The sequence below is a fragment of the Oncorhynchus keta genome, chromosome 13, assembly GCF_023373465.1.
Source record: "Oncorhynchus keta strain PuntledgeMale-10-30-2019 chromosome 13, Oket_V2, whole genome shotgun sequence".
Lineage (NCBI taxonomy): Eukaryota > Metazoa > Chordata > Actinopteri > Salmoniformes > Salmonidae > Oncorhynchus > Oncorhynchus keta.
In genome coordinates this window covers 85,100-107,196 of record NC_068433.1, presented here as the reverse complement: position 1 = coordinate 107,196, position 22,097 = coordinate 85,100, and the positions used below count along the sequence as shown (strand labels likewise).

General features: G+C 45.4%; 1 protein-coding gene across 1 annotated transcript in view; it reads right to left on the bottom strand.

Annotated features, from left to right (window-relative positions):
• Nucleotides 1–22,097, bottom strand: part of LOC118379923 (uncharacterized) — a 51,437-nt gene that overhangs the window by 7,755 nt on the left and 21,585 nt on the right. The gene's annotated exons all lie outside the window — the stretch shown is intronic.

Sequence of the window (22,097 nt, the reverse complement as noted above, 5' to 3'; positions counted from 1 at the left end):
TGGGAATAGAGACTGGACTGTTAGAATACTGACCAGTGGGAATAGAGACTGGACTGTTAGAATACTGACCAGTGGGAATAGAGACTGGACTGTTAGAATACTGACCAGTGGGAATAGAGACTGGACTGTTAGAATACTGACCAGTGGGAATAGAGACTTGACTGGACTGTTAGAATACTGACCAGTGGGAATAGAGACTGGACTGTTAGAATACTGACCAGTGGGAATAGAGACTGGACTGTTAGAATACTGACCAGTGGGAATAGAGACTGGACTGTTAGAATACTGACCAGTGGGAATAGAGACTGGACTGGACTGTTAGAATACTGACCAGTGGGAATAGAGACTGGACTGGACTGTTAGAATACTGACCAGTGGGAATAGAGACTGGACTGGACTGTTAGAATACTGACCAGTGGGAATAGAGACTGGACTGTTAGAATACTGACCAGTGGGAATAGAGACTGGACTGTTAGAATACTGACCAGTGGGAATAGAGACTGGACTGTTAGAATACTGACCAGTGGGAATAGAGACTGGACTGTTAGAATACTGACCAGTGGGAATAGACTGGACTGGACTGTTAGAATACTGACCAGTGGGAATAGAGACTGGACTGTTAGAATACTGACCAGTGGGAATAGAGACTGGACTGTTAGAATACTGACCAGTGGGAATAGAGACTGGACTGTTAGAATACTGACCAGTGGGAATAGAGACTGGACTGTTAGAATACTGACCAGTGGGAATAGAGACTGGACTGTTAGAATACTGACCAGTGGGAATAGAGACTGGACTGTTAGAATACGGACCAGTGGGAATAGAGACTGGACTGTTAGAATACTGACCAGTGGGAATAGAGACTGGACTGTTAGAATACTGACCAGTGGGAATAGAGACTGGACTGTTAGAATACTGTTAGAATACTGACCAGTGGGAATAGAGACTGGACTGTTAGAATACTGACCAGTGGGAATAGAGACTGGACTGTTAGAATACTGACCAGTGGGAATAGAGACTGGACTGTTAGAATACTGACCAGTGGGAATAGAGACTGGACTGTTAGAATACTGACCAGTGGGAATAGAGACTGACCAGATAGAATAGAGACTGGACTAGAGACTGGACTGTTAGAATACTGACCAGTGGGAATAGAGACTGGACTGTTAGAATACTGACCAGTGGGAATAGAGACTGGACTGTTAGAATACTGACCAGTGGGAATAGAGACTGGACTGTTAGAATACGGACCATAGGGAATAGAGACTGGTAAGTTAGACATACTGACCATGGGAATGAGAGACTTGGGTTAGGGGCTGACCAGTGGGAACACGATTGCATGTTAGAAGTACTGACCAAGGAATAGAAACTGTTGACTGCTCATATCATGTTAGAATACTGACTAAGCAATAATTATGCCACTGGACTGTTAGAATACTCCACCAGTGGGAAAAGACTGGACTGTTAGAATACCACCAGGGAATAGAGACTTGGACTGTTAGAATACTGACCAGTGGGAATAGAGACTTGACTGTTAGAATACTGTACCAGTGGGAATAGAGACTGGACTGTTAGAATACTGACCAGTGGGAATAGAGACTGGACTGTTAGAATACTGACCAGTGGGTTATTTACTGGAAAATTAGAACCTACCAGTTATAACATGTACAGAAAAGACAGGAATGCCAAAGGTGGAGGTGCTGACTGTTTATATTCAGAACCACATTCCTGTAAAGATTAGAGAAGATCTCATGTCAAATACTGTTGAAGTGATATGGCTACAGGTTCATCTGACCAGTGGGAAAAGCCTGTTAGAATTCAGGTGGGAAGCTGCTATAGACTGACCAAGTGTTAACAGTCAGTATCTGGATAATGTTAGAATACTGTTGAAGTGGGAATAGAGACTGGACAGGTTCATATGGCACAGGAATAAAGCCCATTCTGGACTTTTAGAATACTGTTAGAATACTGACCAGTGGGAATAGAGACTGCTTTTAGACCACAGGAATTAAATTAACAGTGGGAATAGAGACTGGACTGTTAGAAATGACCTGGGAATAATGGACTGTTAGATATATGGACCAGTGGGACAAACAGCACAGGAATTAGAATTAACATGGGATTAATCACTGGATCTTAGAATACTAACGCTGGAAATAGAGTTTTCAGGCTGTTATCCGGATCCAGTGGGATAGAGACTCCACTGTTAGTAAACTGACCAGGCTGGGCCTAATATAGTGTATAAGAGGTCAGGCTGGGCCTAATACTGTTAGTGTATAAGAGGTCAGGCTGGGACCTAATATACTGTGAATAAGAGGCCAGGCTGGGCCTAATACTGGACTGTATAAGAGACCAGGCTGGGCCTAATATAGTGAATATGACCAGAGGAATCAGGCTGGGCCTAATATAGTGGAATAGAGACAGGCTGTTAAAATATAGTGAATAGAGACTGGACTTTAGAATGGGCCTAATATAGTGTATACCAGAGGCCAGGCTGGGACCTAATATAGTGTATAAGAGGTCAGGCTGGGCCTAATATAGTGTATAAGAGGTGAGGACTGTTAAAATACTGACCAGTGGGAATAAAGTGTACTTTTAGATTCTGACCAGGCTGGGAATATAATACTGTTGTATAAGAGGTCAGAGCTGGACTTTTAGAATACTGTTAGAATACTGACCAGGCTGGGAATAGAGACTGGACTGTTAGAATGTGACCAGAGGAATCAGGCTGGACTTTTAGAATATAGTGTATACCAGAGGAATCAGGCTGGACTTTTAATATACTGTGAATATACCAGAGGAATCAGGCTGGACTGTTAATATAGTGTACCAGTGGGAATAAAGGCTGGACTTTTAATATAGTGTATAAGAGGAATCAGACTGGACTGTTAGAATGCTGACCAGTGGGAATAGAGACTGGACTTTTAGAATACTGTTAGAATGTATAAGAGGAATAGAGCTGGACTTTTAGAATACTAGTAGTATAAGAGGAATAGAGGCTGGGCTTTAGAATACTGTTAGAATAGGCCAGGCTGGGAATCTAGATAGGACTGTTAAAAGAGGACCAGGCTGGGCCTAATACTAGTTGTATGACCAGTGGGAATAAAGACTGGACTTTTAGATATACTGTTGAATATGACCAGTGGGAATAGGCTGGGCCTAATATAGTGCTACCAGTGGGAATATAGGCTGGGACTAATATAGAATGTACCAGAGGCCAGGCTGGACTTTTAGATATAGTGTATAAGAGGCCAGGCTGGGCCTAATATAGTGTATAAGAGGCCAGGCTGGGCCTACTATAGTGGAATAGAGACTGGACTGGACTGTTAGAATACTGACCAGGAATAGAGGGCCTGTCTAAATAGTGACCAGTGAATAAAGACAGGCTGGGTTTAATACTAGTGTATACCAGAGGCCAGGCTGGACTGTTAATATAGTGTATAAGAGGCCAGGCTGGACTTTTAGAATACTGTGTATAAGAGGCCAGGCTGGGAATAGATACTAGTGTATAAGAGGCCAGGCTGTTAGAATACTGACCAGTGTAATAGAGACTGGACTGTTAGAATAGTGTACCAGTGGGAATAGAGCTGGACCTAATATAGTGTATAGAATACTGACCAGTGGGAATAGAGACTGGACTGTTAGTATGACCAGAGGCCAGGCTGGGACTTTTAGATATAGTGTATAGAATACTGACCAGTGGGCTGAGACTAACTTTTAGAATACTGTGTAGAATACTGACCAGGCTGGGCCTAATATAGTGTATACCAGTGGGAATAGAGGCTGGACTTTTAGAATACTGTGTATAAGTGGGAATCAGGCTGGACTGGACTGTTAGAATACGACCAGTGGGAATCAGGCTGGACTGTTAGAATATGGCCAGTGGGAATCAGGCTGGACTAATTAGAATGTGACCAGTGGGTCAGACTGGACTGTTAGAATAGTGGCCAGAGGCCAGGCTGGGTTAAATATGACCAGTGAATAAAGGTCAGGCTGGGCCTTCTGACCAGTGGAATATAGACTGGACTGTTAGAATGCTGACCAGTGGGAATCAGGACTGGACTTTTAGAATACTGTTGTATAAGTGGGAATCAGGCTGGACTAATATAGTGTATAAGGGAATAGAGGCTGGGCCTAATATACTGTACCAGTGGGAATAAGGACTGGACTTTTAGTGTATGACCAGTGGGAATATAGCTGGACTGTTAGAATGTGACCAGTGGGCCAGGCTGGACTTTTAGATATAGTGAATATGACCAGTGGGAATAGAGACTGGACTGTTAGATATACTGACCAGTGGGAATAGAGACTGGACTGTTAGAATACTGACCAGTGGGAATAGAGACTGGACTGTTAGGCTGGACCAGTAGTGAATAGAGGACTGGACTGTTGGAATACTGACCAGTGGGAATAGAGGACAGGCTGTTAATATACTGATAAGAGGCCAGGCTGGACTCTTAGAATACTGATAGTGGAAAGAGACTGGACTGTTGGAATACTGACCAGTGTATAGAGACTGGACTGTTAGAATAGTGACCAGTGGGCCAGGCTGGACTCTTAGAATACTGACCAGTGGGAATAGAGACTGGACTGTTGGAATACTGACCAGTGGAATAGAGACTGGCTAGAATACTGACCAGTGGGAATAGGGACTATAGTGTATGACCAGTGGGCCAGGCTGGACTCTAATATACTGTACCAGAGGCCAGGACTGGACTCTTAGAATATGACCAGTGGGAAGAGAGCCAGGCTGGGAATACTGACCAGTGGGAATAGAGGCCTGGCTGGGAATAATGACCAGTGGGAATAGAGACTGGACTGTTGGAATACTGACCAGTGGGAATAGAGACTGGACTGTTAGAATACTGACCAGTGGCCTAATAGGGTGTATAATACTGACCAGCTGGGAATAGAGACTGGACTGTGTATGACCAGAGGAATCAGGCTGGACTGTTAATATAGTGTACCAGAGGCCAGGCTGGACTCTTAGAATATAGTGTATAAGAGGACAGGCTGGGAATACTGATAGTGGAATAGAGACTGGACTGTTAATATAGTGTACCAGAGGCCAGGCTGGACTCTTAGAATAGTGACCAGTGGGAATAGAGACTGGGACTGTTAATATAGTGTACCAGTGGGAATAAAGCTGGGTTAGAATACTAGTGAATAAGAGGTCAGGCTAAATACTGACCAGTGTAATAGAGGAGGCTGGGCCTAATTCTGACCAGTGGGAAGAGGAGACTGGACTGTTAGAATGCTGACCAGTGGGAATAGAGACTGGACTTTTAGAATACTGTTAGAATACTGACCAGTGGGAATAAGAGGACAGGCTTTTAGAATAGTGTACCAGTGGGAATAGAGACTGGACTGTTAGAATACTGACCAGTGGGAATAGAGGTCAGGCTGGGTTAGAATATGGACCAGTGGGAATAGGCTGGACTGTTAGAATAGTGACCAGTGGGTCAGGCTGGGCTCTAGAATACTGACCAGTGAATAGAGACAGGACTGTTAATATACGGACCAGTGGGAATAGAGACTGGACTGTTAAATACTGACCAGTGTATAAGACTGGACTTTTAGAAGGCTGACCAGTGGGAATATAGACTGGACTGTTAGAATGCTGACCAGTGGGAATAGGCTGGACTTTTAAATACTGTTAGAATACTGACCAGTGGGAATAGGGACTGGACTGTTAGAATATGACCAGTGGGAATAGAGACTGGACTCTTAGAATACTGACCAGTGGGAATAGAGACGGGACTGTTAAAATACTGACCAGTGGGAATAGAGACTGGACTGTTAGAATACTGACCAGTGGGAATAGGCTGGACTTTTAAATACTGTTAGAATACTGACCAGTGGGAATAGATACGGGACTGTTAAAATACGGACCAGTGGGAATAGAGACTGGACTGTTAGAATACTGACCAGTGGGAATAGAGACTGGACTGTTAGAATACTGACCAGTGGGCCAGGACTGGGACTGTTAGAGTGTATGGCCAGTGGGAATGAGACTGGACTGTTATAAGACTGACCAGGTGGGAATAAAGACTGGACTGTTAGAATACTGACCAGCTGGGAATAGAGACTGGACTGTTAGAATACTGACCAGCTGGGAATAGAGACTGGACTGTTAGAGAGGCCAGCTGGGAATAGATACTGGACTGTATAGAATACTGGCCAGGCTGGGAATAGAGACTGGACTGTTAGAATACTGACCAGTGGGAATAGAGACTGGACTGTTAGAATACTGGCCAGTGGGAATAGATATAGTGTAGAGGCCAGGCTGGACTGTTAGAATACTGACCAGTGGGAATAGAGACTGGACTGTTAGAATACTGGCCAGTGGGAATAGGACTGGGTTAAATACTGACCAGTGGGAATAAAGACTGGACTTTAGAATTCTGACCAGTGGGAATATAGACTGGACTGTTAGAATGCTGACCAGTGGGAATAGAGACTGGACTTTTAGAATACTGTTAGAATACTGACCAGAGGAATAGAGCTGGACTGTTAGAATACTGGCCAGTGGGGCCAGGCTGGACTGTTAAATACTGACCAGTGGGAATAAAGACTGGACTTTTAGAATTCTGACCAGTGGGTATATAGACTGGTCAGAATGCTGACCAGTGGGAATAGAGACTGGACTTTTAGAATACTGTTAGAATACTGACCAGTGGGAATAGAGACTGGACTGTTAGAATACTGACCAGTGGGCCAGAGACTGGACTGTTAGAATACTGACCAGTGGGAATAGAGACTGGACTGTTAGAATATGGACCAGTGGGAATAGAGACTGGACTGTTGGAATACTGACCAGTGGGAATAGAGACTGGACTGTTAGAATAGTGTACCAGTGGGAATAGGCTGGACTCTAGAATACTGACCAGTGGGAATAGAGACTGGACTGTTAGAATACTGACCAGTGGGAATAGAGACTGGACTGTTAGAATACTGACCAGTGGAATAGAGACTGGACTGGGAATACTGACCAGTGGAATAGAGACTGGACTGTTAGAATACTGACCAGTGAATAGAGACTGTACTGGAATTCTTACCAGTGTGGGAAGAGGAGACTGGACTGTTAGAATACTGACCAGTGGGAATAGGCTGGACTGTTAAATATGACCAGTGGGAATAGAGGCTGGACTAATATACTGGCCAGTGGGAATAGAGACTGGACTGTTAGAATACTACCAGTGGGAATAGAGGCCAGGCTGGACAGTTAGAATACTGTTAGAATACTGACCAGTGAATAGAGACTGGACTGGACTGTTAGAATACTGTATAAGAGGTCAGGCTGGACTGTTAGAATACTGATAAGAGGCCAGGCTGGACTGTTAATACTGGCCAGTGGGAATAGAGACTGGACTGTTAGAATAGTGTACCAGTGGGAATAGAGACTGGACAGTTAGAATACTGTTAGAATACTGACCAGCTGGGAATAGATACTGGACTGGACTGTTAGAATACTGACCTGGGAATAGAGACTGGACTGTTAGAATACTGACCAGTGGGAATAGAGACTGGACTGTTAGAATACTGGCCAGTGGGAATAGAGACTGGACTGTTAGAATACTGACCAGTGGGAATAGAGACTGGACTGTTAGAATACTGTTAGAATACTGACCAGTGGGAATAGAGACTGGACTGTTAGAATACGGACCAGTGGGAATAGAGACTGGATTGTTAGAATACGGACCAGTGGGAATAGAGACTGGTAAGAGACATGAGGGGTACCATAATGAAGCTTGGGAGGGGCTGACGCAGGGAACACGATTGCATGTGACAGTACTGATAAGGGGAGAAACTGTTGAAGGCTCATATCACTTAGTTCCCTGCTAAGCAATAATTATGCCATGCTTAGCGAGAAGAGACTCCACCCAAAGTGGGGTATGAATACCACCTCGGGGGAAGCTTTGTCTGAGGTACAGCTGTATCGACCCTCTGGGAATAATTTGACTTGGTCTCTCTAGTGTCCGTGAGTTATTTACTCTGAAAATTAGAACCTAACAGTTATAACATGTACAGAAAAGACAGGAATGCCAAAGGTGGAGGTGCTGCTGTTTATATTCAGAACCACATTCCTGTAAAGATTAGAGAAGATCTCATGTCAAATACTGTTGAAGTAATATGGCTACAGGTTCATCTGCCTCCACTAAAGCCCATTCTGGTGGGAAGCTGCTATAGACAGTCAGTATCTGGATAATGTTAAATACTGTTGTAGTAATAATGGCTACAGGTTCATCTGCCTCACCTAAAACCCATTCTGGCTGGAAGCTGCTATAGACCACCAAGTGTTAACAGTCAGTATCTGGGTAAAGTGTGAAATGCTTGATAATGTATGTGATATCAACCTACCAGGGTAGTTACAAACAGCACAGGAATTAAATTAACATGTATTAATCACATCTTTACTAACGCTGCAGAAATTGGTTTTCAAGCTGTATCCAGATCCATCGGATGTAGTATCCATATCTAGTAAAACCAAAGGCTGGGCCTAATATAGTGTATAAGAGGTCAGGCTGGGCCTAATATAGTGTATAAGAGGCCAGGCTGGGCCTAATATAGTGTATAAGAGGTCAGGCTGGGCCTAATATAGTGTATAAGAGGTCAGGCTGGGCCTAATATAGTGTATAAGAGGTCAGGCTGGGCCTAATATAGTGTATAAGAGGTCAGGCTGGGCCTAATATAGTGTATAAGAGGTCAGGCTGGGCCTAATATAGTGTATAAGAGGCCAGGCTGGGCCTAATATAGTGTATAAGAGGTCAGGCTGGGCCTAATATAGTGTATAAGAGGCCAGGCTGGGCCTAATATAGTGTATAAGAGGCCAGGCTGGGCCTAATATAGTGTATAAGAGGTCAGGCTGGGCCTAATATAGTGTATAAGAGGCCAGGCTGGGCCTAATATAGTGTATAAGAGGCCAGGCTGGGCCTAATATAGTGTATAAGAGGTCAGGCTGGGCCTAATATAGTGTATAAGAGGCCAGGCTGGGCCTAATATAGTGTATAAGAGGCCAGGCTGGGCCTAATATAGTGTATAAGAGGCCAGGCTGGGCCTAATATAGTGTATAAGAGGCCAGGCTGGGCCTAATATAGTGTATAAGAGGCCAGGCTGGGCCTAATATAGTGTATAAGAGGTCAGGCTGGGCCTAATATAGTGTATAAGAGGCCAGGCTGGGCCTAATATAGTGTATAAGAGGCCAGGCTGGGCCTAATATAGTGTATAAGAGGTCAGGCTGGGCCTAATATAGTGTATAAGAGGTCAGGCTGGGCCTAATATAGTGTATAAGAGGCCAGGCTGGGCCTAATATAGTGTATAAGAGGCCAGGCTGGGCCTAATATAGTGTATAAGAGGTCAGGCTGGGCCTAATATAGTGTATAAGAGGTCAGGCTGGGCCTAATATAGTGTATAAGAGGCCAGGCTGGGCCTAATATAGTGTATAAGAGGCCAGGCTGGGCCTAATATAGTGTATAAGAGGTCAGGCTGGGCCTAATATAGTGTATAAGAGGTCAGGCTGGGCCTAATATAGTGTATAAGAGGCCAGGCTGGGCCTAATATAGTGTATAAGAGGCCAGGCTGGGCCTAATATAGTGTATAAGAGGCCAGGCTGGGCCTAATATAGTGTATAAGAGGTCAGGCTGGGCCTAATATAGTGTATAAGAGGCCAGGCTGGGCCTAATATAGTGTATAAGAGGCCAGGCTGGGCCTAATATAGTGTATAAGAGGCCAGGCTGGGCCTAATATAGTGTATAAGAGGCCAGGCTGGGCCTAATATAGTGTATAAGAGGTCAGGCTGGGCCTAATATAGTGTATAAGAGGCCAGGCTGGGCCTAATATAGTGTATAAGAGGTCAGGCTGGGCCTAATATAGTGTATAAGAGGCCAGGCTGGGCCTAATATAGTGTATAAGAGGTCAGGCTGGGCCTAATATAGTGTATAAGAGGTCAGGCTGGGTCTAATATAGTGTATAAGAGGCCAGGCTGGGCCTAATATAGTGTATAAGAGGTCAGGCTGGGCCTAATATAGTGTATAAGAGGTCAGGCTGGGCCTAATATAGTGTATAAGAGGTCAGGCTGGGCCTAATATAGTGTATAAGAGGCCAGGCTGGGTCTAATATAGTGTATAAGAGGCCAGGCTGGGTCTAATATAGTGTATAAGAGGCCAGGCTGGGCCTAATATAGTGTATAAGAGGCCAGGCTGGGCCTAATATAGTGTATAAGAGGCCAGGCTGGGTCTAATATAGTGTATAAGAGGCCAGGCTGGGCCTAATATAGTGTATAAGAGGTCAGGCTGGGCCTAATATAGTGTATAAGAGGTCAGGCTGGGCCTAATATAGTGTATAAGAGGTCAGGCTGGCCCTAATATAGTGTATAAGAGGTCAGGCTGGGCCTAATATAGTGTATAAGAGGTCAGGCTGGGCCTAATATAGTGTATAAGAGGTCAGGCTGGGCCTAATATAGTGTATAAGAGGCCAGGCTGGGCCTAATATAGTGTATAAGAGGTCAGGCTGGGCCTAATATAGTGTATAAGAGGTCAGGCTGGGCCTAATATAGTGTATAAGAGGTCAGGCTGGGCCTAATATAGTGTATAAGAGGTCAGGCTGGGCCTAATATAGTGTATAAGAGGTCAGGCTGGCCCTAATATAGTGTATAAGAGGTCAGGCTGGGCCTAATATAGTGTATAAGAGGCCAGGCTGGGCCTAATATAGTGTATAAGAGGCCAGGCTGGGCCTAATATAGTGTATAAGAGGCCAGGCTGGGCCTAATATAGTGTATAAGAGGTCAGGCTGGGCCTAATATAGTGTATAAGAGGCCAGGCTGGGCCTAATATAGTGTATAAGAGGCCAGGCTGGGCCTAATATAGTGTATAAGAGGCCAGGCTGGGCCTAATATAGTGTATAAGAGGCCAGGCTGGGCCTAATATAGTGTATAAGAGGTCAGGCTGGCCCTAATATAGTGTATAAGAGGCCAGGCTGGGCCTAATATAGTGTATAAGAGGTCAGGCTGGGCCTAATATAGTGTATAAGAGGCCAGGCTGGGCCTAATATAGTGTATAAGAGGTCAGGCTGGGCCTAATATAGTGTATAAGAGGTCAGGCTGGGCCTAATATAGTGTATAAGAGGTCAGGCTGGGCCTAATATAGTGTATAAGAGGTCAGGCTGGGCCTAATATAGTGTATAAGAGGTCAGGCTGGGCCTAATATAGTGTATAAGAGGCCAGGCTGGGCCTCATACAATACGTTTTGTAGTGATTCATATGTTGTTCATGTAAATAATATTTGATGGTGTGTAATGAGAAGCAACCAGACGCTGCTGGTCTGTGGTGAGTAATGAGGAGCAACCAGACGCTGCTGGTCTGTGGTGTGTAATGAGGAGCAACCAGACGCTGCTAGTCTGTGGTGTGTAATGAGGAGCAACCAGACGCTGCTGGTCTGTGGTGAGTAATGAGGAGCAACCAGACACTGCTGGTCTGTGGTGTGTAATGGGGAGCAACCAGACGCTGCTGGTCTGTGGTGTGTAATGAGGAGCAACCAGACGCTGCTGGTCTGTGGTGTGTAATGAGGAGCAACCAGACGCTGCTGGTCTGTAGTTTGTAATGAGGAGCAACCAGACGCTGCTGGTCTGTGGTGTGTAATGAGGAGCAATCAGACGCTGCTGGTCTGTGGTGTGTAATGAGGAGCAACCAGACGCTGCTGGTTTGTGGTGTGTAATGAGGAGCAACCAGACGCTGCTGGTCTGTGGTGTGTAATGAGGAGCAACCAGACGCTGCTGGTCTGTAGTTTGTAATGAGGAGCAACCAGACGCTGCTGGTCTGTAGTTTGTAATGAGGAGCAACCAGACGCTGCTGGTCTGTGGTGTGTAATGAGGAGCAACCAGACACTGCTGGTCTGTGGTGTGTAATGAGGAGCAACCAGACGCTGCTGGTCTGTGGTGTGTAATGAGGAGCAACCAGACGCTGCTGGTCTGTAGTTTGTAATGAGGAGCAACCAGACGCTGCTGGTCTGTGGTGTGTAATGAGGAGCAATCAGACGCTGCTGGTCTGTGGTGTGTAATGAGGAGCAACCAGACGCTGCTGGTTTGTGGTGTGTAATGAGGAGCAACCAGACGCTGCTGGTCTGTGGTGTGTAATGAGGAGCAACCAGATGCTGCTGGTCTGTGGTGTGTAATGAGGAGCAACCAGACGCTGCTGGTCTGTGGTGTGTAATGAGGAGCAACCAGACGCTGCTGGTCTGTAGTTTGTAATGAGGAGCAACCAGACGCTGCTGGTCTGTGGTGTGTAATGAGGAGCAACCAGACGCTGCTGGTCTGTGGTGTGTAATGAGGAGCAACCAGACGCTGCTGGTCTGTGGTGTGTAATGAGGAGCAACCAGACGCTGCTGGTCTGTGGTTGTAATGAGGAGCAACCAGACGCTGCTGGTCTGTGGTGTGTAATGAGGAGCAACCAGACGCTGCTGGTCTGTGGTGTGTAATGATGAGCAACCAGACGCTGCTGGTCTGTGGTGTGTAATGAGGAGAAACCAGACGCTGCTGGTCTGTAGTTTGTAATGAGGAGCAACCAGACGCTGCTGGTCTGTAGTTTGTAATGAGGAGCAACCAGACGCTGCTGGTCTGTGGTGTGTAATGAGGAAAAACCAGACGCTGCTGGTCTGTAGTTTGTAATGAGGAGCAACCAGACGCTGCTGGTCTGTGGTGTGTAATGAGGAGCAACCAGACGCTGTTGGTCTGTGGTGTGTAATGAGGAGCAATCAGACGCTGCTGGTCTGTGGTGTGTAATGAGGAGCAACCAGACGCTGTTGGTCTGTGGTGTGTAATGAGGAGCAACCAGACGCTGCTGGTCTGTGGGTGTAATGAGGAGCAACCAGACGCTGCTGGTCTGTGGTGTGTAATGAGGAGCAACCAGACGCTGCTGGTCTGTGGTGTGTAATGAGGAGCAATCAGACGCTGCTGGTCTGTGGTGTGTAATGAGGAGCAACCAGATTGCTGTTGGTCTGTGGTGTGTAATGAGGAGCAACCAGACGCTGCTGGTCTGTGGTGAGTAATGAGGAGCAACCAGACGCTGCTGGTCTGTGGTGTGTAATGAGGAGCAACCAGATGCTGCTGGTCTGTGGTGTGTAATGAGGAGCAACCAGACGCTGCCCTGGACACATTAATGAAACTACTTTTCCCAGTTACTAATAAACACCCATTAAGAACATGACTGTAAAAACATTTATCCTTGTGAACTGGCGAGGAATTTAAAAAGTGTTTGGTTGAGAGGGATGAGGCAAAGAGATGGCAAATAAGTCTGTCTGTACAACCGATTGGCGAACGAACTGCAAGTTGACAAATCATGAGACTAAACTGAATGAAAACAAGAAGAAACTACACTATGAAACGAAGATAAATGACAAAGAATGACAGTTAAACGCTTTGGAGCACCTTAAATTACATTTTGGGGAAAAAAAGGCAAACTCAGCTCCATTATTCATAGAATCAGATGGATCATTCATCACAAAGCTGAATACTTTAATTACTTTTTCATTGGCAAGATGAGCAATCTGAGGGATGACATGCCAACAACAAACACTGACACTACACATCAAAGTATATCTGACTGAATTATGAAAGACGAGAATTGTACTTTTTAATTCTGTGAAGTCAGTGTGAAAGAGGTGAAGAAATTATTGTTGTCGATCAACAATGACAAGCCACTGGGGTCTGACAACTTGGATGGAACCTTACTGAGTGGACGGTAATTTCCACATCTTCAATTTAAGCCCACTAGAGAGTGTGTACCCTCAGGCCTGGAGGGAAGCTAAAGAAATTCTGCTACCTAAGAATAGTACAGCCCCCTTTACTGGCTCAAAAAGCCAACTAGCCAGCCTGCTACCAACCCTTAGTAAACTTCTGGAAAAATGTGTTTGACCAGATACAATGCTATTTTACAGTAAACAAATTGACAACAGAATTTCACCTATAGGGAAGGACACTCAACAAGCACAGCACTTACACAGATGACTGATGATTGGCTGAGAGAAATTCAAAAGTATTGTGGGGGCTGTTTTGTTAGACTGAGAAAAAAATATTGATTGTGGGGGCTGTTTTGTTCGACTTCAATAATAAAAAGATTGTGGGGTCTGTTTTGTTAGACTTCAGTGCAGCTTTTGGTATTGGAACTCGTGCTCAGACACACAGCTCAGACACCCATACATACCCCACAAGACATACCACCAGAGGTCTGTTTAAACTACTGGCACACAGCTCAGACACCCATACATACCCCACAAGACATACCACCAGAGGTCTATTCCAAACTACTAGCACACATGACTACAGAACTCCATTCCACATACCCCACAAGACATGCCACCAGAGGTCTCTTCAAGTCCAGTCCAGAACAGACTATGGGAAGCGCACAGTACTACATAGAGCCATGACTACATAGAACTCTATTCCACAGTACTACATAGAGCCATGACTACATGGAACTCTATTCCACAGTACTACATAGAGCCATGACTACATGGAACTCTATTCCACAGTACTACATAGAGCCATGACTACATGGAACTCTATTCCACAGTACTACATAGAGCCATGACTACATGGAACTCTATTCCACAGTACTACATAGAGCCATGACTACATGGAACTCTATTCCACAGTACTACATAGAGCCATGACTACATGGAACTCTATTCCACAGTACTACATAGAGCCATGACTACATGGAACTCTATTCCACAGTACTACATAGAGCCATGACTACATGGAACTCTATTCCACAGTACTACATAGAGCCATGACTACATGGAACTCTATTCCACAGTACTACATAGAGCCATGACTACATGGAACTCTATTCCACAGTACTACATAGAGCCATGACTACATGGAACTCTATTCCACAGTACTACATAGAGCCATGACATGGAACTCTATTCCACAGTACTACATAGAGCCATGACTACATGGAACTCTATTCCACAGTACTACATAGAGCCATGACTACATGGAACTCTATTCCACAGTACTACATAGAGCCATGACTACATGGAACTCTATTCCACAGTACTACATAGAGCCATGACTACATGGAACTCTATTCCACAGTACTACATCGAGCCATGATTACATGGAACTCTATTCCACAGTACTACATAGAGCCATGACTACATGGAACTCTATTCCACAGTCCTACATAGAGCCATGACTACATGGAACTCTATTCCACAGTACTACATAGAGACATGACTACATGGAACTCTATTCCACAGTATTACATAGAGCCATGACTACATGGAACTCTATTCCACAGTACTACATAGAGCCATGACTACATGGAACTCTATTCCACAGTACTACATAGAGCCATGATTACATGGAACTCTATTCCACAGTACTACATAGAGCCATGACTACATGGAACTCTATTCCACAGTACTACATAGAGCCATGACTACATGGAACTCTATTCCACAGTACTACATAGAGCCACGATGACATGGAACTCTATTCCACAGTACTACATAGAGCCATGACTACATGGAACTCTATTCCACAGTACTACATAGAGCCATGACTACATGGAACTATATTCCACAGTACTACATAGAGCCACGATGACATGGAACTCTATTCCACAGTACTACATAGAGCCATGACTACATGGAACTCTATTCCACAGTACTACATAGAGCCATGATTACATGGAACTCTATTCCACAGTACTACATAGAGCCATGACTACATGGAACTCTATTCCACAGTACTACATAGAGCCATTACTACATGGAACTCTATTCCCCAGTACTACATAGAGCCATGACTACATGGAACTCTATTCCACAGTACTACATAGAGCCATGACTACATAGAACTCTATTCCACAGTACTACATAGAGCCACGACTACATGGAACTCTATTCCCCAGTACTATATAGAGCCATGACTACATGGAACTCTATTCCACAGTACTACATAGAGCCATGACTACATGGAACTCTATTCCACAGTACTACATAGAGCCATGACTACATGGAACTCTATTCCACAGTACTACATAGAGCCACGATTACATGGAACTCTATTCCACAGTACTACATAGAGCCACGACTACATGGAACTCTATTCCACAGTACTACATAGAGCCATGACTACATAGAACTCTATTCCCCAGTACTACATAGAGCCATGACTACATAGAACTCTATTCCACAGTACTACATAGAGCCATGACTACATGGAACTCTATTCCACAGTACTACATAGAGCCATGACTACATGGAACTCTATTCCCCAGTACTACATAGAGCCATGACTACATAGAACTCTATTCCCCAGTACTACATAGAGCCATGACTACATAGAACTCTATTCCCCAGTACTACATAGAGCCATGACTACATAGAACTCTATTCCACATCAGGTAACTGATGCAGCAGGAGAATCAGATTAAAAAACAGATAAAAATACACCTTATGGAACAAAGTACTACATAGAAGCCACGACTACATATACCCACTATACACACAGGTACACATAGAGCCATTTTACATTGAGATATGTCCACAGTAGTACAGTAGGGACCTGAGAACACACACTTAGTGTGTTGTGAAATATGTAATGAATGTATTGTAATCTTTTTTAACAGTAAGTGTAGCTGCTGCCTTCCCCAGGAACTAATGGGGATCCATGGAATAAACCCCAGGAAGATAGCTGCTGCCTTACATGGAACGAATGGGGATCCATAATAAACCCCAGGAAGAGTAGCTGCTGCCTTGGCACAGTACTACATAGAGGGATCCATAATAAACCCCAGGAAGATAGAGCTGCCTTGACAGGAACTAATGGGGATCCATAATAAACCCAGGAAGAGTAGCTGCTGCCTTGGCAGGAACTAATGGAGATCCATAATAAACCCCAGGAAGAGTAGTTGCTGCCTTGACTACAGGAACTAATGGGGATCCATAATAAACCCCAGGAAGAGTAGCTGCTGCCTTGACAGGAACTAATGGGGATCCATAATAAACCCCAGGAAGAGTAGCTGCTGCCAGCAGGAACTAATGGGGATCCATAATAAACCCCAGGAAGAGTAGCTGCTGCCTTGGAAGGAACACAATATCCATAATAAACCCCAGGAAGATGTATTTTGCTGCCTTGACAGGAACTAATGGGGATCCATAATAAACCCAGGAAGAGTAGCTGCTGCCTTGGAGGAACTAATGGGGATCCATAATAAACCCCAGGAAGTGTAGCTGCTGCCTTGACAGGAACTAATGGGGATCCATAATAAACCCCAGGAAGAGTAGCTGCTGCCTTGACAGGAACTAATGGGGATCCATAATAAACCCCGGGAATAGTAGCTGCTGCCTTGGCAGGAACTAATGGGGATCTATAATAAACCCCAGGAAGAGTAGCTGCTGCCTTGGCAGGAACTAATGGAGATCCATAATAAACCCCAGGAAGAGTAGCTGCTGCCTTGGCAGGAACTAATGGGGATCCATAATAAACCCCAGGAAGAGTAGCTGCTGCCTTAACAGGAACTAATGGGGATCCATAATAAACCCAGGAAGAGTAGCTGCTGCCTTGGCAGGAACTAATGGGGATCCATAATAAACCCAGGAAGAGTAGCTGCTGCCTTGACAGGAACTAATGGGGATCCATAATAAATACAAATACATTCCTCCCCTCCTCTCTCCCTCTCATCCATTTCTCCCTCCACTCTCCCTTTCATGCCTCCCTCTCTCTCCTCCCTCATCCCTCCCTCCTTCCTCTCACTCAATCCTCCATCCTCCCTCCCACTCATCCCTCCTTCCTCTCTCTCACTCAATCCTCCCTCCCCTCTTATCCCTCTCTCTCTAATCCCCCTTCTTCTCCCCCTCTCATCCCCTCCTCTCATCCCTCCCTCCCCTCTCCCCCCCTCACTCCTCTCTCCCTCCTTCTCATCCCTCACTCCTCACTCATCCCCCCCTCTTCCCCCCTCTCTCCCTACCTCCATCCTCTACCTCATTCCTCCCTCCTCTCTCCATCCTCTCTCCCTCATTCCTCCCTCCTCTCTCCCCCCTCCTCCTCACTCCCCTCTCTTTCCCTCCCTCATTCCTCTCTCCCTCCTTCTGTCATCACTCCTTCTCTCCGCCCTCCTTCTCCTCCCTCCCTCCTTCTCATCCTCCCTCCTCTCTCATCTCGTCCTCTCTACCTCCCTCCTCCTCTCCCTCCCTCCTCCTCCTCTCTCATTCTCCTCTCTCCCTCCATCCTCCCTCCCTCCTCTCTCCCTCCATCCTCCCTCCTCTCTCTCTCTCTCCCTCCCTCCTTCTGTCTCATTCTCTTCTCTCTCCCCTCCTCTCCCAGAGGAACAGAGATGATCCCTCTGCTTGCAGCAAGGGAACATTCTAATGAGCTCCTGAACACACGTTGGGGTAGTCACCCACAGCTCTCCTCCCATTAGATGCTACATTAGAAGGTTAGCACGGCTAAATCCCCCTCTCCCCCAGCGTGGCGGGAGTGTGGAGAGGACTCAGAGGTCTAATGTTGACGTGAACACACCTTTCCTCTACACTGATTATCATTAGTTTGCACCAACTATCAGTCTGACACACTCTGCACCCCTCTGCAGGGTGTGTGTGTGTGTGTGTGGTGAGAGTGAGAGAGAGACACTGTGTGATGTGTAGTGTGCCGTGGTGCTTACCTCGCTAGAACAGAACTGAGAGCAGCTGGTGACAGTAACTGGTTCCCTAAAGGGACCTGAAAACCTGAAGTGGCACACACACGCTAACACACAGGCATGAATTGATGACACACACACGCTAACACACACACGCTAACACACAGGCATGAATTGATGACACACACACGCTCACACACAAACATACGCACAGGCATGCATTGATGACACACACACACGTACTGGTAATTACAGTTAATTGGAGCTGGCAGAGCAGTGTGGGGAGAGTTTAATAACACAGAGAGAGAGAGAGAGAGAGAGAGGAGAGAGAGAGAGAGAACGAGAAGGGAGAGAGATGGAGGGGAGGGGGGTGAGAGAGAGAGGAGAGAGAGATGGAGGGGGAGAGAGAGAGAGAAAGAGAAGGGAGAGAGATGGAGGGAGAGAGAGAGAGAGAGAGAGAGATGGAGGGGGGGGGAGGAGAGAGAGAGATGGAGGGGAGGGGGAGAGAGAGACAGCAATAGAGAGAAGGAGAGAGATGGAGGGGAGGGGAGAGAGATAGCAATAGAGAGAAGGATAGATGGAGGGGGAGAGAGATAGCAATAGAGAGAAGGAGAGAGATGGAGGGGAGGGGGAGAGAGATAGCAATAGAGAGAAGGAGAGAGATGGAGGGGAGGGGAGAGAGATAGCAATAGAGAGAAGGAGAGAGATAGCAATAGAGAGAAGGAGAGATATAGCAATAGAGAGAAGGAGAGAGATGGAGGGGAGGGGGAGAGAGATAGCAATAGAGAGAAGGAGAGAGATGGAGGGGAGGGGGAGAGAGATAGCAATATAGAGAAGCAGAGAGATAGAAGGAGAGAGATAGCAATAGAGAGAAGGAGAGAGATGGAGGGGGAGAGAGAGTTTATACTACGTTACACATATAATTTATGTTACAGAGATGTCTTCTGCTGTAAAATGGACTCTACAGTAACATGGGCATTCTGCTGTAAAATGGGCATTCTGCTGTAAAATGGACCCTACAGTAACATGGGCATTCTGCTGTAAAATGGACCCTACAGTAACATGGGCATTCTGCTGTAACATGGACTCTACAGTAACATGGGCATTCTGCTGTAAAATGGACCCTACAGTAACATGGGCATTCTGCTGTAAAATGGACCCTACAGTAACATGGGCATTCTGCTGTAAAATGGACTCTACAGTAACATGGGCATTCTGCTGTAAAATGGACTCTACAGTAACATGGGCATTCTGCTGTAAAATGGACCCTACAGTAACATGGGCATTCTGCTGTAAAATGGACTCTACAGTAACATGGGCATTCTGCTGTAAAATGGACAGTAACATGGGCATTCTGCTGTAAAATGGACTCTACAGTAACATGGGCATTCTGCTGTAAAATGGAACCTACAGTAACATGGGCATTCTGCTGTAAAATGGACCCTACAGTAACATGGGCATTCTGCTGTAAAATGGACTCTACAGTAACATGGGCATTCTGCTGTAAAATGGACCCTACAGTAACATGGGCATTCTGCTGTAAAATGGACAGTAACATGGGCATTCTGCTGTAAAATGGACTCTACAGTATGGGCATTCTGCTGTAAAATGGACCCTACAGTAACATGGGCATTCTGCTGTAAAATGGACCCTACAGTAACATGGGCATTCTGCTGTAAAATGGACCCTACAGTAACATGGGCATTCTGCTGTAAAATGGACTCTACAGTAACATGGGCATTCTGCTGTAAAATGGACCCTACAGTAACATGGGCACCCTACAGTAACATGGGCATTCTGCTGTAAAATGGACCCTACAGTAACATGGGCATTCTGCTGTAAAATGGACCCTACAGTAACATGGGCATTCTGCTGTAAAATGGACTCTACAGTAACATGGGCATTCTGCTGTAAAATGGACCCTACAGTAACATGGGCATTCTGCTGTAAAATGGACCCTACAGTAACATGGGCATTCTGCTGTAAAATGGACCCTACAGTAACATGGGCATTCTGCTGTAAAATGGACTCTACAGTAAATGGGCATTCTGCTGTAAAATGGACCCTACAGTAACATGGGCATTCTGCTGTAAAATGGACCCTACAGTAACATGGGCATTCTGCTGTAAAATGGACTCTACAGTAACATGGGCATTCTGCTGTAAAATGGACCCTACAGTAACATGGGCATTCTGCTGTAAAATGGACCCTACAGTAACATGGGCATTCTGCTGTAAAATGGACCCTACAGTAACATGGGCATTCTGCTGTAAAATGGACCCTACAGTAACATGGGCATTCTGCTGTAAAATGGACCCTACAGTAACATGGGCATTCTGCTGTAAAATGGACCCTACAGTAACATGGGCATTCTGCTGTAAAATGGACCCTACAGTAACATGGGCATTCTGCTGTAAAATGGACCCTACAGTAACATGGGCATTCTGCTGTAAAATGGACCCTACAGTAACATGGGCATTCTGCTGTAAAATGGACCCTACAGTAACATGGGCATTCTGCTGTAAAATGGACCCTACAGTAACATGGGCATTCTGCTGTAAAATGGACCCTACAGTAACATGGGCATTCTGCTGTAAAATGGACCCTACAGTAACATGGGCATTCTGCTGTAAAATGGACCCTACAGTAACATGGGCATTCTGCTGTAAAATGGACCCTACAGTAACATGGGCATTCTGCTGTAAAATGGACCCTACAGTAACATGGGCATTCTGCTGTAAAATGGACCCTACAGTAACATGGGCATTCTGCTGTAAAATGGACCCTACAGTAACATGGGCATTCTGCTGTAAAATGGACCCTACAGTAACATGGGCATTCTGCTGTAAAATGGACTCTACAGTAACATGGGCATTCTGCTGTAAAATGGACCCTACAGTAACATGGGCATTCTGCTGTAAAATGGACCCTACAGTAACATGGGCATTCTGCTGTAAAATGGACCCTACAGTAACATGGGCATTCTGCTGTAAAATGGACCCTACAGTAACATGGGCATTCTGCTGTAAAATGGACCCTACAGTAACATGGGCATTCTGCTGTAAAATGGACCCTACAGTAACATGGGCATTCTGCTGTAAAATGGACCCTACAGTAACATGGGCATTCTGCTGTAAAATGGACCCTACAGTAACATGGGCATTCTGCTGTAAAATGGACCCTACAGTAACATGGGCATTCTGCTGTAAAATGGACTCTACAGTAACATGGGCATTCTGCTGTAAAATGGACCCTACAATAACATGGGCATTATGCTGTAAAATGGACTCTACAGTAACATGGGCATTCTGCTGTAAAATGGACCCTACAGTAACATGGGCATTCTGCTGTAAAATGGACCATACAGTAACATGGGCATTCTGCTGTAAAATGGACCCTACAGTAACATGGGTATTCTGCTGTAAAATGGACCCTACAGTAACATGGGCATTCT